Raw genomic sequence first — 18,396 nt, 5'->3', positions numbered from 1 at the left:
TCTGGGGGACGCTTGGGGCCCAGGGGGATGACCAGCTTGCCGCACGCTGGCCCTCTTGGTGAGCAGCTGGGTGAGGGCTCTGTGTGTGTGGGGGGGTGTTCCGGGGCTGAGGATGCCCTGGGTACACCCCCTTGTCCCAAGAGCTGCCAGAATCCTAGACCCAGTGTTGCCCCAAGGCACTCCCGTCCATTCCCCAGCTGAGACCATTTGCTGGAACCGTCTCCCAGCTGAGGGGCATCCCGGATCCCCTGGGGACCCTGGGTGGGGTCTCACAGGGTGGGTGCCTTGGGGCCCCTTCCTCCTACGGTGGAACCATGTCCTCTGTCTTCTGGGGAAGGGGGCAGGGGAGGGTGGCGAGCTGAGCCACTGCCCTCCTCGGTCACTGTGAGGGAGAGGGAGGAAAAGTTTCCTGAGAGCTTTTGGTCCCCTGGGAGCTGGTCTCTGAGGAGGAGAAAACGAGGACACCGTGTACCAGTCGGGCAGGACAGGTTGGGGGCATGGGGCTGGAATCTACTGGAATGCCCCTTCTCTCCGCCGCAGCCCCTCGCAGCCGTCAAGGCAAGGGGCAGGGGCTCTCATACTGGGGACAGATATGCCCCTGAACTTGTGAAATAGGGCCACTGTCGTGGGGACAATGAAGTGTCTTCGCGAGCGAGCGCCTGGCCAGCGTTCGGCATCTACCCAGCCGTGAGCCTGCTGAGGGCGTTAGGTGTGCTCTGTCCTCAGTTCTCACTGCAGCTGCAGGACGAAGGCGAGGAAAGTGAGGCACGGAGAGGCGAGGCGATCTGCCTCCACAGCTGGACAGAGGACCTGGTGTAGCTCCAGCCCTGGACAGCCTGGGGTGAGTTTTCCGGGTGGCCTCGGCCAGGCCGAACCCACCAGCTGCCTGGGGCCGGGAGCCTGGGGCCGGTGGGGACTGCAGGCCGCTCTGTCTGAGCCGTCAGCGATCTGGGCGGTGGCCAGAAAGCCATCCTCCTTGGTTAGAACCCTGCAGCCAGTCTCCCTGCTGTGCAGACACATAATTATATTTCACATTAAAGGGGAAGCTGGAGGCTGAGGGGGCCAGAGAGCCCTTTGAGGCTTGCGCTCTGAGCACAAACCTGCCTCCTTGGCCGAAATCCGTGGCCCCAGAGCTGAGCAAGGGGTCAGACTGGTGATAAAATGGGGTCTCCCTAGGCCAAGGCCCAGCTGGGCAGGTCTGTCTGCCGGGATGAAAGGCCTGGGCCCTGCCCAAGGCTGAGAGATCTGAGGCCCAGACAATAGGCCCCAGGAGGCTTGGAGGGCAGGGCTTGTGGGGACAGGCTGGGAAGAGGCAGAGGCAGGGGTGGCAAGAGAAGAGGGTCACATGGGGGTCAGGTCTGCAGAGAAAGAGGGCAGGGGGAGGAGCAGAAAGAGAAAGCAAGAGAGGAAAAAGCCAAGCAGAGCACAAGATGAGGAGAGAGATGCTATTAAAGAGGGGGAAACGCTTGTGTCCGAGTGTGCATGGCTGGGGCGCAACGGGAAAGGAGTCCATGGGAACGTACAAGCTGGGACCTGTGTGCACATGTGCCCTCCTGCAGCTATCCCCCTGGCACGTGCATGTATGAGTGTGTATTGCACCTGCAACCATCATGCATGTCACGGCATGCATTTTGCATGTGTGGATCCAGACGCCTGAGCTTGTGTACTCGGCTGTGTGCACACGTGTGTGTGCAAGATTTCCTTTCCTGTGTGTGCGCTCGCCATGCACCTGTGTGGGTCTCTGGGAGGACATGCCTCCCTGTGTGTGTGTGTGTGTGTGTGTGTGTGTGTGTAGTGTGTGCACGCGCGCGCGCGCTCCAGTGCGCAAGTGGCTGGCCGTGTGTCTGTGTGTGGAGGGGGGCCGGGGCCGGGGACGCCGGGCCAGGCCTGGGCTGGGTGGGCGGGGGCAGCGGCGGCGCGGCGCGGGGCGGGCGTTCTCTCGGCGGAGAGTTAGAGTTGTTGCCGAGCTGGGTTCTGGTGACAGCCGGGCGCGGAGCTGGGTGCGCGCCGAGCCTCAGCTTCCCGCCGCCTCCTCGCCCTCCATTCCGCTCTCCCCGCCTTCTCCGGGCCTTGCCGCTGCCACCGCCTTCCCGGGAACGGCAGCCGAGGGCGAGGGCGACGGGCCGGAGGGGCCGGAGCGGGCGTGGAGACGCGGGGCGCCTGGGCGTGGGGGAGCGCGCCCGGCCCAGCCCGGGATCAGATAACAGCCGGCGGGGGAGGGGGTGGGTCGGCCGCACGCGCCGCGGGACGGAGGGACGGACGCCAGCCGCGCCGACCGGAGCGTGCGCCCCGCGACCGGGGGCGCCGTCCAGGCGCGCGCCCCCGACCCGCGACCGGACCGGGGCGATTGGCGCCCCGCACCGACGCGCCCCTCAGCATGGAGCGCCCCCGGGGGCTGCCCTGAGGCGGCGGCGGCGATGCAGGCAGCGCGGCGGCTGCCGGGGCCAGGAACGGCCGCCCGGAGCTCGGAGGACGCGGAGCGCGCCGCGCCCGGGGCACTGACCGAGGTAAGCGCCGGGGGGCCCGGCTCCAGCTCCTCGCGGGCCCCCTTCCCGGCCGAGCGGGCACGAGGAGGTGCAGCAATTGGGAAGGTGGGGCGGCTGGGTCTGTTCGTCCTCTCGTTTTCTGCTTTTTTTTTTTTTTTCCCCCCCCTCCCTGGTGAGCGTTAGGAGGAAATGCTGACTGCGAGCTTTTCTCCTCTGCCATGTCTCCAACCACCGCCGCCAGGGAACTTTGCTCCTTGCTAACCTTCGTCCTGGGGGCGCTCCGGGAAACTTTGAGGCGCCCTCGGCCCCCCTCTGGACGCCTCGCACGAGGGGGCTCGGGAGGGAGCGTGGGGAGGCGCTTCCGCAGGCGGCGTCAGTCTTACGAGTGACCTTCCCCGGAGACCCCCCGACAGGGGCGGGGGTGCCGAGCGGGGCGCGGACTGCGGGCGGCCCGGAGAATACCCCCAGGCCCAAGGGCTGCGGGTCCTTGGAGTCGTCGGTCTTTCCCACCTCCTGCGCTCTATCGGAGTAGATATTCTGGAAACGGTGTGGTCCTCTGGCGAGTGAGCCAGCCGAGGAGTCCAGCCGCACCTTTTTTCGCTTGTAGAAGTCGGCCTTGATCGCTCAGGGGTGGTCGCTTGGCTGAGAGGCCCCGCGGGTTTCAGGGCCGGGGTCCCCTCACAGTGCTGACGTCTGCTCTGGATGTCCTGGGGCGCGGGGAGGGGCGCGGGGCGGGGGAACCAGCGGCAACTGGGTGGGGAGTTCCTGCGGGGCTTCAGATGGGATTTGAGGCCCCAGTGGGTGTCTGTGCTGCCTGTTCCGATGGAGTGTGCACATGTCACGTGAACATTTTAAAACCTGTGTTCAGAACCGGAGGTCACAGGCAGGTGTCTCTTTGGAGGTGGTCTTTGGTTCTGGGAGGTTCTCCTGCCTCCGCGCGGCCTGGATCTGCTGGGACCGGGGCCACCCTGCTCCCCGTTTCCCCAGCAGCTCTTCATCCGGGAGCCCTGCACCTCCTGGGACCTTTGCTCCTTTCTCCTGTGCTCCCCGTGCCCGGGACGGAGCCTGGAAGAAAGTGCTGGGGACCTCCAGCCCCCCATATCCGCGTCGCGGGGCCCGGGTCCGCAGGCTCCGTCTCCGGGGAGCGCAGAGGCGCCCACACGCCGCTGAAATCAGCAGCCGCCTCCTCGAAGGTGCGAACCCAGAAGGCGGTAGCCTCCAGCCTCCCCCTCGCCCGCTCCCGAGGTGCAGAGGACGGCCAGGCCCCGGCTGCCGCCCCATTCGGACCTCAGCCTCTGCTTGTGCTTCTCTGCAGCCCCTCATCGCAGGTCTCCGCCCTGGACCGCCACCACGTGGCTGGAGAGCGCCAGGGAGGGGAGAACCCGAGGAGCGGTGGGGGCGTGTGGTCTTTTTGCGGCCAACCCCTCCCCCCGTTGTGAGAAGAGCACCCTCCCCGCGCGCTGGGACCCCCAAAGAAACGCCTCGGCATGGTCCGCCCCTCAGCCTTCTGGAGGCCCCTCCCCTCCAGCTAGGGGGCCGGGTGTCAGCAGCTCCAGGAGGGGGCCTCGGAAGGGCTCCAGTCACGTGGGCCCCAGGCCCCTGAGGGAGAGCAGGGTGCAAGGGGGCAAGGGCTTGCTTGGGCACCCTTGAGGACAAGAAGGGGGCTCCAGTGTGCTGGACAACAGGGGAGGTCCCTCCTCTCTACGGGTGTACCGCTGAGCGCATATATTGGGCAGTCTATAGATGTTGGGTGTTGGCACACACCTGGCAGACCTGAATTTCCAGTCCCGGACTCCCTCCTTGTGCCCCCCTCTCCAGGTGAGGGCACAGCAGAGCCCCCTCCCAGCCCTGAAGCGGATGGACCTTCCCTCGGGCAAAGGGGCAGAGCCTAAGTTTGTCGGTCTATCCCTGGACCCCCTCCCCTGCCGTGTCAGACCCCCATCAGGCTTCAGGTTGCTTAGGAGGAGACCCCTCCTCGAGGTATGTGCCTGGTGGACGGATGTTTGGTGAACTGTGCTGTGCTGTGAGGAAAAGGTGCCCAGAGAGGGGCAGGATCTTGCCCAAAGCCACACAGCAAGTCAGGGGTTTGAGAAGAAACCTCCACCTAGCTCTCGCCAGGCCAGAGGGCTGCCCTGATAGGTTTCCTGCTACAGGGCCATGGTGTCCCTCCTCTCAAGTCTGCCCAGAGCAGGACAGGGTAACCCTGGTGGCCCTGAGGCAGTGCAATAATAGTGACAGCAGTGGTAACAGTAACAACACTAACAGTGACAGCAGCGCCCTGCAGTTATGCCGCACTGGGACCGGCTCTGCCTGTGGGCAGTTTCCTCTGGCCTGGCGAGGCCTCTGGTGCCCTGGGCCACGGCTGGCAGCACCAAGCCCGGCACCAGGAGGCCTTGGCACAGCGTCTAGGGTGGAAGCAACTGCACTGTCACTCCCAGCAACCTCAGTGGCCCTTGTCTGGCTCCAGGCCGGAGGCTGCTGGAGCCCCCTCGGGGCCCACCTGATGGCTCAGGCTCGCTGCTCCCAGCTCGGGCCGGGCCGTCCCTCCGACAGGTGCAACTGGCGCCTGTTGCTGGGTCCCTGCCGGGGCTTTTGCTGTGAGTGACGCCTGGGCACACCTGCCCCTGCCCTGGGGCTGCAGCTGGAGCCCTGTCTCGGGCTGGCATGGAGGAGAGGCTGGGAGAGAGGCGGCTCGTGGGCAGCAAGAGGGGTGGAGGCTGGCTGGCCACTGGGAAGGTGTGTGGGGTGTGGGCTCGGTCCATGGGATGGCTGCTGCAGGGGAGTTGGCAGTGGGGCAGGGAGACGGCCAGGGGAAGGCCAGAGATGAAAGAAGGCCAGCCTGAAACTGGGCCGCAGGCAGGGCAGGAGGCCCGGAGGCTTCAGAGGAGCCGTGGGGCTGGGGCTGGGGGTGGGGCTGGGCAGGCAGGAGGGTTTTCCAGAGGATCTGGGGCCGAGGGCAGAACTGGAGCCCTCGCTGGGCACTGGCTGAGGGCCCAGCACTCTGCCAGCTGATTTAATTTCCTAATGGTCTGCTAGTGCAGAGGATGGCAGTAGCTCCGCGAGGCCCAGGGAGGCTCTGGGAGAGACGGGAACGCGGCTCGGACCCAGAGCCCACCTTCCTGCATCCCACAGACAGCCTGCGCAGAGTGCATCCGTCTGCCAGGCTGTCTGTGGGGGCTGCCGCCCCACCAGGGCTGGTCCCCTACAGGCCCTGGTGCCTGCCTGCCATCCCAGCTTCCAGGTTGCTGTGTCCTCGGGACCTGGTTAAGGCCTGGCATGTAGTAGGTGCTCAGTAAATAATTGGTGGGTCTGTGTCTGGGCTGTTTTCTCTGCTGCTGAGGCCTCACTGGGGGCTGTGGTGGGCTGTGAGCTCCTGGGGTGGAGGCCCTGGTGCCCCGCTGCTCAGCTGTGGCCCCAGTGCAGTGTCCGGCATACAGAAGGTGCTTAATAAGTGGGTGTTGAGTAAATGGAGGCCTGGCCCTTGACCTAGCCCCTTCTCGCATTCTTTCGGGGGAGGCTTTAGGGCAGACAGCTAGGGTGAGCGAGGCCGGGGGTCTGACTGTGGCCCAGTCACTTCTTCTCTTGGGTCTCAGTTTATCATCTGTGAAGTGGGATCAGAGTGCCAGGTGGGGTGGCTTCTGAGAGCACCCAGCGTGGGAGAGTGGAAATGTGAGCCTCTGTGTGTGCCTTTGGGGGAGTCTCAACAGAAATGGGGTGCGGGAAGGAGGGCCTCCATGAAGGAGGGCATGTGAGCCTCTGCGATGCCAGAGCCTTGATATCTGCCATTCAGTCCAGCCTTCCCTTGGACAGGGGGGAAACTGAGGCCCAGAGAGGGTAGGCGAGGGTTCTATGGGAGGAGAGGGCCTCCCCCTCCTAGTGTGTCAGCTCTACCCCCTCCCCAACCCACTTCCTCCTCTCACCCCACCGATGTTCTGCATCTCGAGGCTTCCTGCCCAGCTGCTGAAGTGGCAGCTGCAAAGGCCGCGTGAGGCTGTGGGCGCCCTGGGGACCCTGGTCCAGCCCCTGCTTAGCCTTCAGCCCTGCAGCGCCGGCCATGTTTCCCTTGGCCTGGCCTCTAGGGTCTTGGGGTCTGGGCCCTCCTCACCCTGGTCCGCCGAGCCCGCAGTTTGGCCCTGTTGCCGCCTTCACTCCCCACTTCCGCCCAGGCCACCGGCCTCCCTCCCGCGGTGCCTCCGATGCACCAGGCCTCCTCTGCCTGGGCCTCTGCCCCGTCTGCCCCCAGCTGCCCTCTCCAGAGCTCCGCAGGGCCCTCCCCCATCGCTCTCAGCTCTTGCCCGAACGCCGCCTACTCCCCACGCCTCCCCTGGCTCCCTGGGCAACACGGCAGCCTCCCTTTCCCCACTTCCTTCTCCTGCTTTTCTCTCCGTGGAACTTAACGCCGTCTGCCACGTTATGTTTTCTCTTGTTTGTTGTCGGTCTCCCTTGGGTGCAGGGCAGGCTGTGTCTCCTGAGCTCCCCTCTGGGGCGGAGCCGGGCCCCCTCCAGCTCGCCTGGGGCTGTGGCCCCCACGTTGTGAGGGATGCCCCCGCTGTGGGAGGGGGCAGCCTGCGGCCCAAGAGGGACAGCCCCAGCCAGAGGTGGCAGCAAGGCGGGGGCCAGCGGTGGGGACCCTCTGCCCCCGAAGCCTCCTCACAGCTGCTTGCTGGCTTCCCCAGGAGAGCTGGGCCGATGTGGGGGGGGTGGTGGCATGTGGAGATAGCGAGGTACCGAGCTCTGTGTGTGTGCATGCACGCGTGTGTGTGTGTGTGCGTGTGTGCGTGAACGGCCGAGGTCACGGAGGGGCTGTGTGCCCCCCGCCCTGCCCACCTCCCTCTCCTTCCAGCTGCAGCCCAAGCCCCCTGAGCTGGCGGCTCCAGCCCTGCAATTCTCCGGCACTTAAGGCAAAAATAAATCGCTGCCAGCAGCTGGCGTTCTGGGAGGTAGCAGCCGCGCCACCCCCCTGCCCCCGACCCTGTGCCTGTGGGCTCTTGGTTCCAGGCCAAGCCGGGCCAGGGGGGGCCGAGGAGGACTGGGGGCCCCGCGGGGAGCTGGCTTCGTCCAGCCCCTTTGCAGGGCGAGAGGTTGGCCGGGCCCAGAGAGCGCGGGGCCTGGCTGGGTCGCGCGGAGAGCAGAGGTAGATAGACGCCGGCGACTCCCGAGGGGGCCGGGATCCGGGGCAGGTGAGGGGGCTCAAAGGTGGGGCTTCTCAGGGGCCTGGCCCGTGGCCTTGTGGAAGCAGGGTGTGGGCAGGGCCCTGGACCCCCTTGCACAGCGCCCTCGGGACCAGCCCCTGGACATGTCTTTTCTTGCTGGCCCCTCCCTTCCCTTCTCAGAGAGCCCTAGAGGTCTCTGCCTGGTGAATCTTAGTGACACTGGCCCTGAGGAGGTCAGAATTCAGCATTATTCATGCTTTTGACTATTGAGTCTGGAGCAGGTACCTTTGCTCTACCCTGTGCCTGGGGCTGGGGGCTGGGAACTGATGTCTGGATTGGGGGAGGGTAAAGAAACCAGTGAACAGACACTTAAGGAAGCATAGACTTTGTCATATTCTCTTGCTAATTATCACAGTTTTTAATGACAAGAGTGTTACAGGCTCACGGTAAAGCATCACACGATTGTAAGGACAGAAAATGAATTTCTTTTTCTCAAACCTTGTCTCCCGCTCACCCCCGCCCCAAAGCTTTATGCTTTTGAGGGGACTGTCATTAGAGAACATTTTAGATTGTCTGAGTGCTTAACAAACATGTGGATGCGGTTGTGCACACCTGCTAGCAGCTGCAGCGCCCTCTCTGTCTCTCTCCCCCTCCCTGTTTCCGTGTCTTCTCATCTTCCCGTCCCTGCCGTCCCTGCTGGTGCCCCAGGCCCCATACTCAGGGGCTTCGTCCTCTCTCCTTTGATGACTTGAGGGCTGAGTCAGAGTCTTGGGACCATAGCATCTTAGCTGTGGAGTCTAGGAAAGCACTCAGCCACCCAGGTTCCTGGGCGATGGGCTCTGAGTCATGGAGTTGTGGCCTCTTTGGGACAGAGAACCTGGAATTGCAGAATTGGCGTGTCTTAGTCCCGGGAGAGGCGCTGCATCTTTGCTGGGGTACCTCCTTCCTCAGACCCCTCGGGAAGCAGTTGGAGAATCCAGATCTCCTGGCTCTGTCCCCAGAAATTCTGGTTCCGAGGGCCTGGGGTGGGGCCTGGGGTGGAGCCTGGGAACCTGCACTTTTCAGTCTCCCCGGCAGTGTAGCCACCGCGGGGAGCTCACCCTGCTGCAGCCCAGCCCTTGACCCTGGGCTGGCCCCGTCCCCTCTGGCCTCAGGGACCGCCCGGCCCAGCGTGGACACGTACGAGGCTGAGGCCAGCGCTGTGCTTGAGCCCCGCAGGGAAGGCACTGGCCAGGCCGCTCGTCCGAGGTCCTCGGCAGGGGCAGGCCTCTGCTGGGGACTCGGTCCCCCCGACCCACCTCTGAGCTTCCTGTCGGGTGTCAGCACCGCCGCTCCTGTCACCTGGTTTGAGAGGCATCGGAAGGACCGTCCCCTCAGGCTCCACTGAGGGCCCCTGTGGAAAGGGTCTGAGAGGCTAAGTCTGAGAGGGTGTTAGTCACCCCTGTGCTGGTCCCGAGCCTCGGTCTTTGCACGTGTGAAGTGGACGTGAACCTCATGCCCCGCCTGGGCATCTGTTTTCTCATCCCTTTTCCACTTCAGCTCTGCGGTCAGGGCGGCCAGGGCAGCCTCCGCTCTCCCTGCCCGCGGCCCCTCTGCCACACAGGCCGGAGGCTAACCCGCGCCCATCACCTCGGCCTGCTGTGCCTCAAGCTGTCGGGAGCACCTGCCCGGCTGGGGCAGCCAAGTTCCCCCCACCCCCACCCCGGGCCCCGGGAGCCTTCAGGACCACTGGAGGGGCTGCCTCCAAAAGTCCCCGGACAGCCACGGAACGGCCCAGCCCCTCCCTCGGGGCTTCACAGCAGAGGAGACCCGAGCCACCCTCTTCCTTTCCTCTGCCGGCCCTGCCAGCTCGAGCCTTGCGGCACCTGTGGGGTCTGGCCCCAATCCTGCAGCAGATGCCCCAGCCCTGAGGCTCCAGAGCCAGGTGACCTGGCTCTGGGTCCTGTCCTGACCCAGCTGCCCTCCTGGTGGGCCTCAGGGGTCCCCCACTCACCCTGCCACGGATCAAGCACTGGTGGGTGGGGAGTGGAGGGGAAGCAGCCCCCCTGGGAGCTGTGACCCGAGCCTTTGGTCTCAGTCTCCTCCTCTGGGAACTGGGAACCCGAGGGGAGGTGGTTGAACAGACCCACACCCCCGACACGTCTGCACTGCCCTGCCAGGGGCAGCCGTCCTATGGGATGGTCCATCAGCCAGGTCCAGAGGAGGAAACAGAAGCGGGATGATTGGGAGCCGGTGGGGTCTGTACTACTTTCTTTCATACCAAGTCACTACAAACTGGGGGGCTTAAAACAAAACAGATTGTTGTCTCTCAGTTCTGGGGGCCAGAGTCCGAAATCAAGGTGTCGGCAGGGTTGCTTCCTCCGAGAATCCGCCCCGGGCCTCTCTCCCGGCCCCCGTGGCTGCTGTGACCCTTGGGGTTCCTTGGCACCCCTCCAGTCTGCACCTCTGTCTTCATGTGGCCTTCTCTCCCTGTGTCTTCTCTCCTCTCATGAGGACACTTGTCATTGGATTCAGGGCATCCTTATCCAGGATGGTCTCATCTCCACATCCTTAGTTATACCTGCAAAGACCCTTTATCTAAATAAACTCACATTCAGAGGTATTGGGTGGACATATATTTTGGGGGAGCCATCACTCAACCCATTACACATGGTCAACCTGGATATGCTGCCCTGTGTCTTGACTTTTTTAAGAAAAAAAAATTTTGTAGCAACATATCTTGGAGACACAAGCATATACGGTATGCTTGGTCTGTGCTACTTACCAGCTGTGTGTCCTTGGGCAGATTGCTTGACTGTTCTGTGTCTCAGTTTGCTCATCTGCAAAATGGAGGCATTAACGGTTCTTCCCCCCATCAGGCTGCTGGGAGCGATCAAAGGAAATGCACAGGAGAGGTGTAGTAGATGACCCCTTTGATTAGTACATCAATGAGCAGAACGGTTTTAAGGTCTGCCCAGTATTCCCTTCACTGGGCTGGATTTCTGTTTCGTGAGCCTGCTTCGTTCCGGGGCACCTCCAGCCCTTGGCTGTTATCGCATGTAACGCTGCTATGATCACCTGGGTACTGAGGTCCTCGTGCCAGCTCTGTCCAAGCAAAAAGTCCAGAAGCGGCCCTGCTGGGTCGGAGGACTCGTGCCTTTGTAGCTTTTTTTTTTTTTTTTTTTTTTAAACGGTACCTCCTTATTACTTTAAATTTTATTTATTTATTTATTTATTTATTTATGGCTGTGTTGGGTCTTCGTTTCTGTGCGAGGGCTTTCTCTAGTTGTGGCAAGTGGGGGCCACTCTTAATCGCGGTGCGCGGGCCTCTCACCATCGCGGCCTCTCTTGTTGTGGAGCACAGGCTCCAGACGCGCAGGCTCAGTAATTGTGGCTCACGGGCCTAGTTGCTCCGCGGCATGTGGGATCTTCCCAGACCAGGGCTCGAACCCGCGTCCCCTTCATTGGCAGGCAGACTCTCAACCACTGCGCCACCAGGGAAGCCCGCCTTTGTAGCTTTTAGAGCTGCCACCGCTGTGCCCTCCGGGGGTGGTCCCCGCCCCTTGGAGAGCTGAGCGTGCCTGGGTCCCACCGTGGCCTCCACTGCCTCTGTTTTAGAGCCAGTGGAGTGTTTCTTCCTGCTGAAACACCTTTCTGTCATTCCCTTCCTGGCAGCTGCCAGCTCCTGCAGAGCGGGTATTTCCCTGACCTTTGCCCTCCCCCAGGTTGAGGTCTTTGGGAGTTGGGTGGTGCTCCTGCCATATGCGGGGCCCTTTCTCATCCTGTTGGGTCCTCATGGCTAGCCCCAGGGATGGGGAGCAGCTGCCCTATTTCCAGATGCCAACACTGAGCCTCAGAGAGATCGCATAGCCCCAGCCCGTCGCCAGCAGTCCGTCTGCGCCTGGAGCCCGAGGGGCCTCCTCGGGTGTTGTGGTTTCCCTGAAAGCTTCCCTAGTGGCGCAGTGGTTAAGAATCTTCCTGTCAAGGTAGGAGACATGGGTTCGAGCCCTGGTCCGGGAAGATCCCACATGCTGTGGAGCAACTAAGCCCGTGCACCACAACTACTCAGCCTGCGCTCTAGAGGCTGCGAGCCACAGCAACTGAGCCCGTGTGCCACAACTACTGAAGCCCGTGCGCCTAGAGCCGGTGCTCTGCAACAGGAGAAGCCACCGCAATGAGAAGCCTCCGCACCGCAACGAAGAGTAGCCCCTGCTCACCGCAACTAGAGAAAACCTGTGCGCAGGAACGAAGACCCAGTGCAGCCAAAAATAAATAAATAACTAAATTTATTAAAAAAACAAAAAGAAACCCAGCCTTCTCCTCACTGGAGGGAGAGCGCTGGGTTTCACTCCTGCTGGCCCCCCTGTCCTGGCCCCATCCCTGGGCCGCCAGGCAGAGTCCCTCTGGAGATGGCTGGTGTGCTGACAAACCACTGTGATACCCTGGCCTGAGGCCACGTGCCCCGGGGGCCTGGGTGTCCTCGGCCCCCTCCCTTGGCTCCTGGCAACCGTCAGGATATTTTGGGGGCTTCAGCAAAATGCCCGCCTTGGTGGTGAATTCAGCAGCCCGTGGTGTCACTGGGTGCCTTTATTTCTCAGGAAGTGCCACGATGTTTCACTGAGACTTGGCACCCAAAACAATAATGAAAACGACTGTTTACTCGGCGTCTTCTGGTGCCAGGCGCTGCGCTCAGTGCTTTCCCGAACATCATCTCATTTAATTCTCAAAACGTACTGGCCGGGAGCGGAGCAGGGATTGAGAGATGGGGTCCTGAGGGAGGCAGGCGGCCAGACCGAGGAGCCGCACGGCTGGGCCCCCGGTGCCTCCAAAGGCACGGAGGCCTTTAAGAAGGGCTCTCCCTTGAGGGCAGGCCGAGACCTGGGCTGAGGATCTGGGAGGTGCGGTGTTGGGCATGAGCCAGGTTAGCGTGCATTTAAATGGGGCGCCCCCGTGCCCCCCTGCTGTGTGACTCCAGGCAACCAGCTTCACCTCTCTGAGCCTCACCTCCCTACTCTGAGAAATGGGGCCAAGTCTGTCCCGTTCAAACTGTGATTGTGTGTGCCCGGTGTTAGAACGGTTTCAGAAGTGTAGATGATGGAGGAGGGTTCTCAGAGTCCCGTCTACTTTACAGGTGGAGAGACTGAGGCCCCAAGGGGGGAGGGACTGAGTGACCTGCCACCCTCCATCCCCTGTGACCTCAGCCACAGGACGTGGGGCTGGTCCAGTCTCCCTCGTTTTCACCCTCACAGGACTAGGATAGAAAGACCATTATCTGAGTGCCCACTCTGTACTGGGAGGCTCATGCAAGGGAAAGGTTTAGGCCAAGGCCCTGCTAAAGTTCTCAGCGTGTGGGTCACGCCCCCTCTGTCCATTTCTTAGGCAGTGGTGGGGCTCACATCTGGCCGGGAGCCACCCCCACCCCCCTGTAGCTGCGTTGCTGGGCTTTCCACAGACCTGCACGCAAACCTTTGCTGCTTGGGGAGACAGCAGAGCGGCCGATTCACTCACCACTCGACTTTGGACCCGGGGGAAGTGCATCCACGTGGCCTGAGTGAAGTCTCTGCAGAAGTGGGGATGCTGGGGCTTGTGGAGCAGAGAAGGTGCCCCAGGGGAGGGGCTCTGGCCTGGCCCCGCAGGAGGCCTCCCAGGGTGAGTGTCCAGCCAGTGGACCTTAGAGAGCCCTTCAGAACCACCCCTGGTGCCCTGGTCCCCCACCACCTGCCTCCTGAGCCCACCCTATCCCTCCTGGACATGCAGGAAACCAGACTTAAAGGACGTGAGCTCCTGAGTCCAGTTGCAGCCTGCACTGCCCTGGGGCCTCATGGACCCCTCTCTTGCTTCCAAGCTTGGGGCTCTGGCCCCAGACCTCCCCCCTTTCCACCCAGAACCTGCCCTCTTGGTCCCGGGGCCCTGCCTCCTGAGACTCTCCAGGGTCCTGGAGTCTCAGCCGACAGTGTGGCCTCCTCATTACTGAGAAAGTCAAAGGAGAACCTTGCAGCTCCCACCTCCTGCCACCTGCATCCCCTCACCATGCCTCCATCCCTTTCCTGTGGATGGATTGTTGTCCCCCACGGCCACTTGGCCCCTCTGCCTTCACCTACCCAAGGCCATTGCTGTGGTGTCTCCCTCTCCCTGCTAGCCCCTTCCCTGCACCCTGCACCTGTTCCTTCCAAAGGAGATCACGGAGGGCCTGCCATGGGCTGGCACTTCCTCCAAGCACCAGGACACACCAGGGGACAAAACAAAGCCCTGCCGGCATCCATTTGCAGTAAAAACTCTCAGTAAACTAGGAATAGAGGGAAACTTTCTCAACTTGATAAAGGCACCTACAAAAATCCTGGAGCTGACATCATACTTAAAGATGAGAAACTTGGCTTTCCCACTAGGATCAGGAACAAGGCAAAGAAGTCCTCTCTCACCAGTGCTTTTCAACATCGTACTGGAAATCCTGGCTAATGAGATAAGACAAGAAAAGGAAATAAAAGGTATACATATTGGGGAGGAAGACACAAAACTGTCTCTATTCACGAATGACATGATCATCTATGTAGAAAATATGAAAGAATCGACAAGAAAACTCCAGGAACTACTAAGCAGTTATAGCAAGGTTGCAGGATACAAGGTTAATGTACAAAAGTCAATCACTTTCCTATATACCAGCAGTAAACAAGTGAAAAGTGAAATCTAAAATTAAAATCACAATACCATTTCTATTAGCACCCCCCCCCCCCAAATAAACCACCGACGTATAAATCCAACAAAACCCTGATGAATGAAATCAAAGAAAAACTAAATAAATGGAGAGATAGTCCATGTACATGGATAGGAAGACTCAATATTGTTAGACATCAGTTATTCCCAACTTGATCTATAGATTCAATGCATTCCCAATCAAAATCCCAGAAAGTTATTTTATGGATATTGACAAACTAATTCTAAAGTTTATATGGAGAGGCAAAGGACCCAAAACAGCCAACACAGTACTGAAGGAGAAGAACAAAGACACTAACTGACTTAAAGACTTACTATAGGGACTTCCCCGGTGGTGCAGTGGTTAAGAATCCACCTGCCAATACAAGGGACATGGGTTTGAGCCCTGGTCCAGGAAGATCCCACATGCCACGGAGCAAATAAGCCCATGCACCACAACTACTGAGCCTGCATGCCACAACTACTGAGCCCGCATGCCACAACTGCTGAAGCCCATGCGCCTAGAGCCCGTGCTCCGCAATAAGAGAAGCCACCGCAATGAGAAGCCCGCGCACCGCAACAAAGAGTAGCCCCCGCTCGCCGCAACTAGAGAAAGCCCGCGCACAGCAACGAAGACCCAGCACAGCCAAAAATAAATAAATTTTAAAAATAATAAATAAATTTATTTTTAAAAAAAGACTTACGATAAAGCTACAGTAATCAAGACGGTGTGGGGTTGGCAACAGAACAGACAGATCAATGGAGCAAAGTAGAGAGCCCAGAAATAGACACGCACAAATATAGTCAACAGATTGCTGACAAAGGAGCAAAGGCAACACAGGGGAGCAAGGATAGTCTTTCAACAAATGGTGCTGGAAGAACTGGACGTCCACACGCAAAGAAGTTAATCTAGACACAGACCACATACCCTTCACACGAATTAACTCAAAATGGATCATAAATGTAAATGTAAAACACAAAGCTATGAAATTCCTAGAAGATAGAGTAGGAGAAAACCTCGATGACCTTGGGTATGGTTATGCCTTTTTAGATACAATATCAAAGGCATGATCCATGAGAGAAATAAGTGACAAGCTGGACTTCATTAAATTTAAAAACTTCTGCTCTGGGAAAGACAATGTTGAGAGAATTAGAAGACAAGCTACAGACAGGGAGAAAATATTTGCAAAAGACACATCTGATCAAGGGCTGTTATCCAAAACAAAGAACTCTTGAAACTCAACAATAGAGAACAAATGACAGACAGACAATAGGAAAAAACGGGCCAAAGATGTGAACAGACACCTCAGCAAAGAAGATATACAGATGGCAAGTAAACATATGAAAAGATGCTCTAGGGACTTCCCTGGTGGGCCAGGGGTAAAGAATCCGCCTTCCAGTGCAGGGAACGTGGGTTTGATCCCTGGTCGGGGAACTAAGATCCCACATGCCACAACTACTGAGCTGCTTGTGCACATCAACAAGAGAGCCCGTGTGCCGCAAACTACAGAGCCTATGTGCTCTGGAGCCCGCGTGCCACAACTAGAGAGAGAAAAACCTGCACGCCACAACTAGAGAGAAGCCCACGTGCCACAAAGAGAGATCCTGCGTGCCCCAACGAAGATCCCGTGTGCCGCAACTAAGACCCAGTGTGGCCAAATAAATAAATATTAAAAAAAAAAGAAAAGATGCTCCACATCATTTGTCAGCAGGGAAATGTAAGTTAAAACAACAGTAAGATACCACTGCATCCCTTTAGAATGGCTGATGAGGACGTGGAGCTGCAGGAACTCTCATCACAGCTGATGGGAAGGCAAAATGGTGCAGTCGCTTTGGAAGACAGTTTGGCAGTTTCTTACAAGGCTAAACGTACTTTACCGTATGACCCAGCAACCCTAACTCTAACCCTTGGTATTTACCCAAGGAAGCTGAAAACTTATATCCACACCAAACGCTGCACGCAGATGTTTATAGCAGCTTTATTAGTTATTGCCAAAACTTGGAAGCAACCAAGATGTCCTTCAGTAGGTGATGGATAAATAAACCGTGGTCCGTCCTGACAATGCAGTGTCTTTCAGCGCTAAAAAGAAATGAGCTGTCAAGCCATGGAAACACATGGAAGAACCCTAAATGCATATGACTAAGTGAAAGAAGCCAGTCCTAAAGGGCTACCTGCTGTGTGATTCCAGCTATATGATATTCTGGAAAAGGCAGAACTATGGAAACAGCAGGCAGATCAGTGGTTGCCAGGGGTGGAGAACGGGAGATGGACAGGCGGAGCCCGGGATCTTTAGGGCAGTGAGCTGTTCTGTGTGGCACCGTTGTGTGGATACAAGTCTTTGTACATTTGTCCAAACCCACAGAAAGTGCAGCACCACGAGTGAGCCCTGAGATAAACTGTGGGCTTTGGGTGATGTTGACCTGTCGACGCAGGTTCACTGATGGCAGCAAAGGTCCCGCTGTATTGACGGATGTTGCCAATGCGGAGGCTGTGCACGTGCGGGGTCGGGGTACGTGGGAACTCTGTGCCCTCCCCTCAGTTTTGTTGTAAACCTAAAACTGCTCTAAAAACCACTCTTGAGAAAAAAAGAGAATCCCTGCCCTCACATGTCCATGGGCAACTGAGCATAGACTCCTGAATTAGCGAGCAGGGAACATGTGAGAGGGTAGGGCGGTCTGAGCAGAGACCCTCACGGGATTGGGGAGGAGCTGGGAGGGGGCCTGGGGGAGAGGCCGGGGTGGACGCGGCTCACCGGGCTCGAGGAATAGCAGCACGAGGGCAGCAGCGTGAGCCCGGAGGAGCTGGCCGGGGTCTGGCAGGCTGCACTTGGGCTCATGTCTCTTTCACGTGTCTCCTCATAAAAGTGGATCGCAGTGAACCAAGGTGATCTGTGTCGAGGGGCTGAGCCCCCCGGGCCCCGGGTCCCTGGGCGTGCTGTGGGAGTCACGCCACCCACTCGGGGTCCCGCAGGCCTGGCACACAGTAGGTGCTCAGTGTGTGCTCAGTGGAGGGGCACAGATGTGGACGTGTGTGTGCCCAGCAGGCATGGGCTCCCCGGGGAAGGGTGGGTCTGCCTGCTGCTGGGAGGACAGAAAGGCCGGCAGGGGACAGGAGCCCCTCCCTCTGCACCCCACAAAGGCTGCAGCTGCTCCGGGTGGGAGGCGGGGGCCCAGCTGATCCCGCACCCCCTAATCAGCCTGTCAGCGCCGAGGAGCCTGCAGGAGCTCCCATCAGGGCTGTGCCGGTGGCTGGATTCGGAGGGAGTCCCAGCCACCTGGCTCCCCGTGGTCTGGGGGCTGGTGCTGCAGGAGTGGAGGGTCTCGTGGACCCCCACCCTCCTTTCTGTGCCCCTCCTTACAGCACAGCATCGTCAGGGGGTGGAGCCCAAGCACGTGGGTTCAGAGGGTGGGCCTGGGGCCAGCCGTGTAGGTGGGGTCAGGCCATCTGAACGGCAGACCGTGTAGAGCGGTGTGGACGGTGCGGGGTGCTTGGCTGTGTGCGCTGCGGCCGTGCAGGACCCTGACTGTGTGGCAGGCGCGTGTCTGAGTGTGTAAGCGGGCATGAGGAGTGCGTGTGCTGTGACCAGTGAGGCGGGTATGACCGATGGCACAGGTGGGGAGGGCCGTGCCGCCGTGCGTGGGCAGCGCAGTGGGTTTGGCCCCCACCGCCCCGTGCTCTGTGTTTTGACCCTCGGTAACTTTTAGGTCCCCGTGTCTTTCGTTGTCTCCTGTCCCATCACTCTGCTCCCAGCGTCTCCCCGGCTCGTGGGTTCTATGGCTCTCCTGTCGCACCGCCCTGGCTGGAGGGAGAGTGTGGGCTCCGGGGTCTCAGGAAAGGACGTTCCTGGAAGCTCGTGCTGCTTCGGGCTTTGGTGGGTGTTGACACATTGCTTTCCTGTGGTGACCCCGGAAGGCGCCAGTACTCTCTTTACCCGCGTTTACAGAGGAAGGCATGAGGCTCAGAAAGGTTAAGGGATTTTCTGGGGCCCAAGGTGCTCCTCTGAGCCTCAGTCTAGGAGTCTGGCTGTGGCTGACGGGGCAGCCGTCAGAAGCCCAGCTTCAGGGCCCCATGCGGTCTGCCCCCGCGT

General features: G+C 59.8%; 1 protein-coding gene across 5 annotated transcripts in view; it reads left to right on the top strand.

Moving 5' to 3' along the window:
• The first annotated feature begins 2,246 nt into the window (after positions 1-2,246).
• The window catches only part of KCNJ12 (potassium inwardly rectifying channel subfamily J member 12), a 64,421-nt gene continuing 48,271 nt past the window's right edge, over positions 2,247-18,396 (top strand). For all 5 annotated transcript variants that reach the window (XR_009006327.1, XR_009006326.1, XR_009006324.1 and 2 more), the window contains exon 1: positions 2,247-2,507. The gene's annotated coding sequence lies outside the window, so the exon portion shown is untranslated. The remainder of the gene's footprint in view (positions 2,508-18,396) is intronic.

This window comes from Balaenoptera acutorostrata, chromosome 20 (assembly GCF_949987535.1).
Source record: "Balaenoptera acutorostrata chromosome 20, mBalAcu1.1, whole genome shotgun sequence".
In the NCBI taxonomy this organism is placed as follows: domain Eukaryota; kingdom Metazoa; phylum Chordata; class Mammalia; order Artiodactyla; family Balaenopteridae; genus Balaenoptera; species Balaenoptera acutorostrata.
The sequence above is the reverse complement of the archived record's forward strand: the minus strand, read 5'-3'. Positions and strand labels throughout refer to the sequence as shown.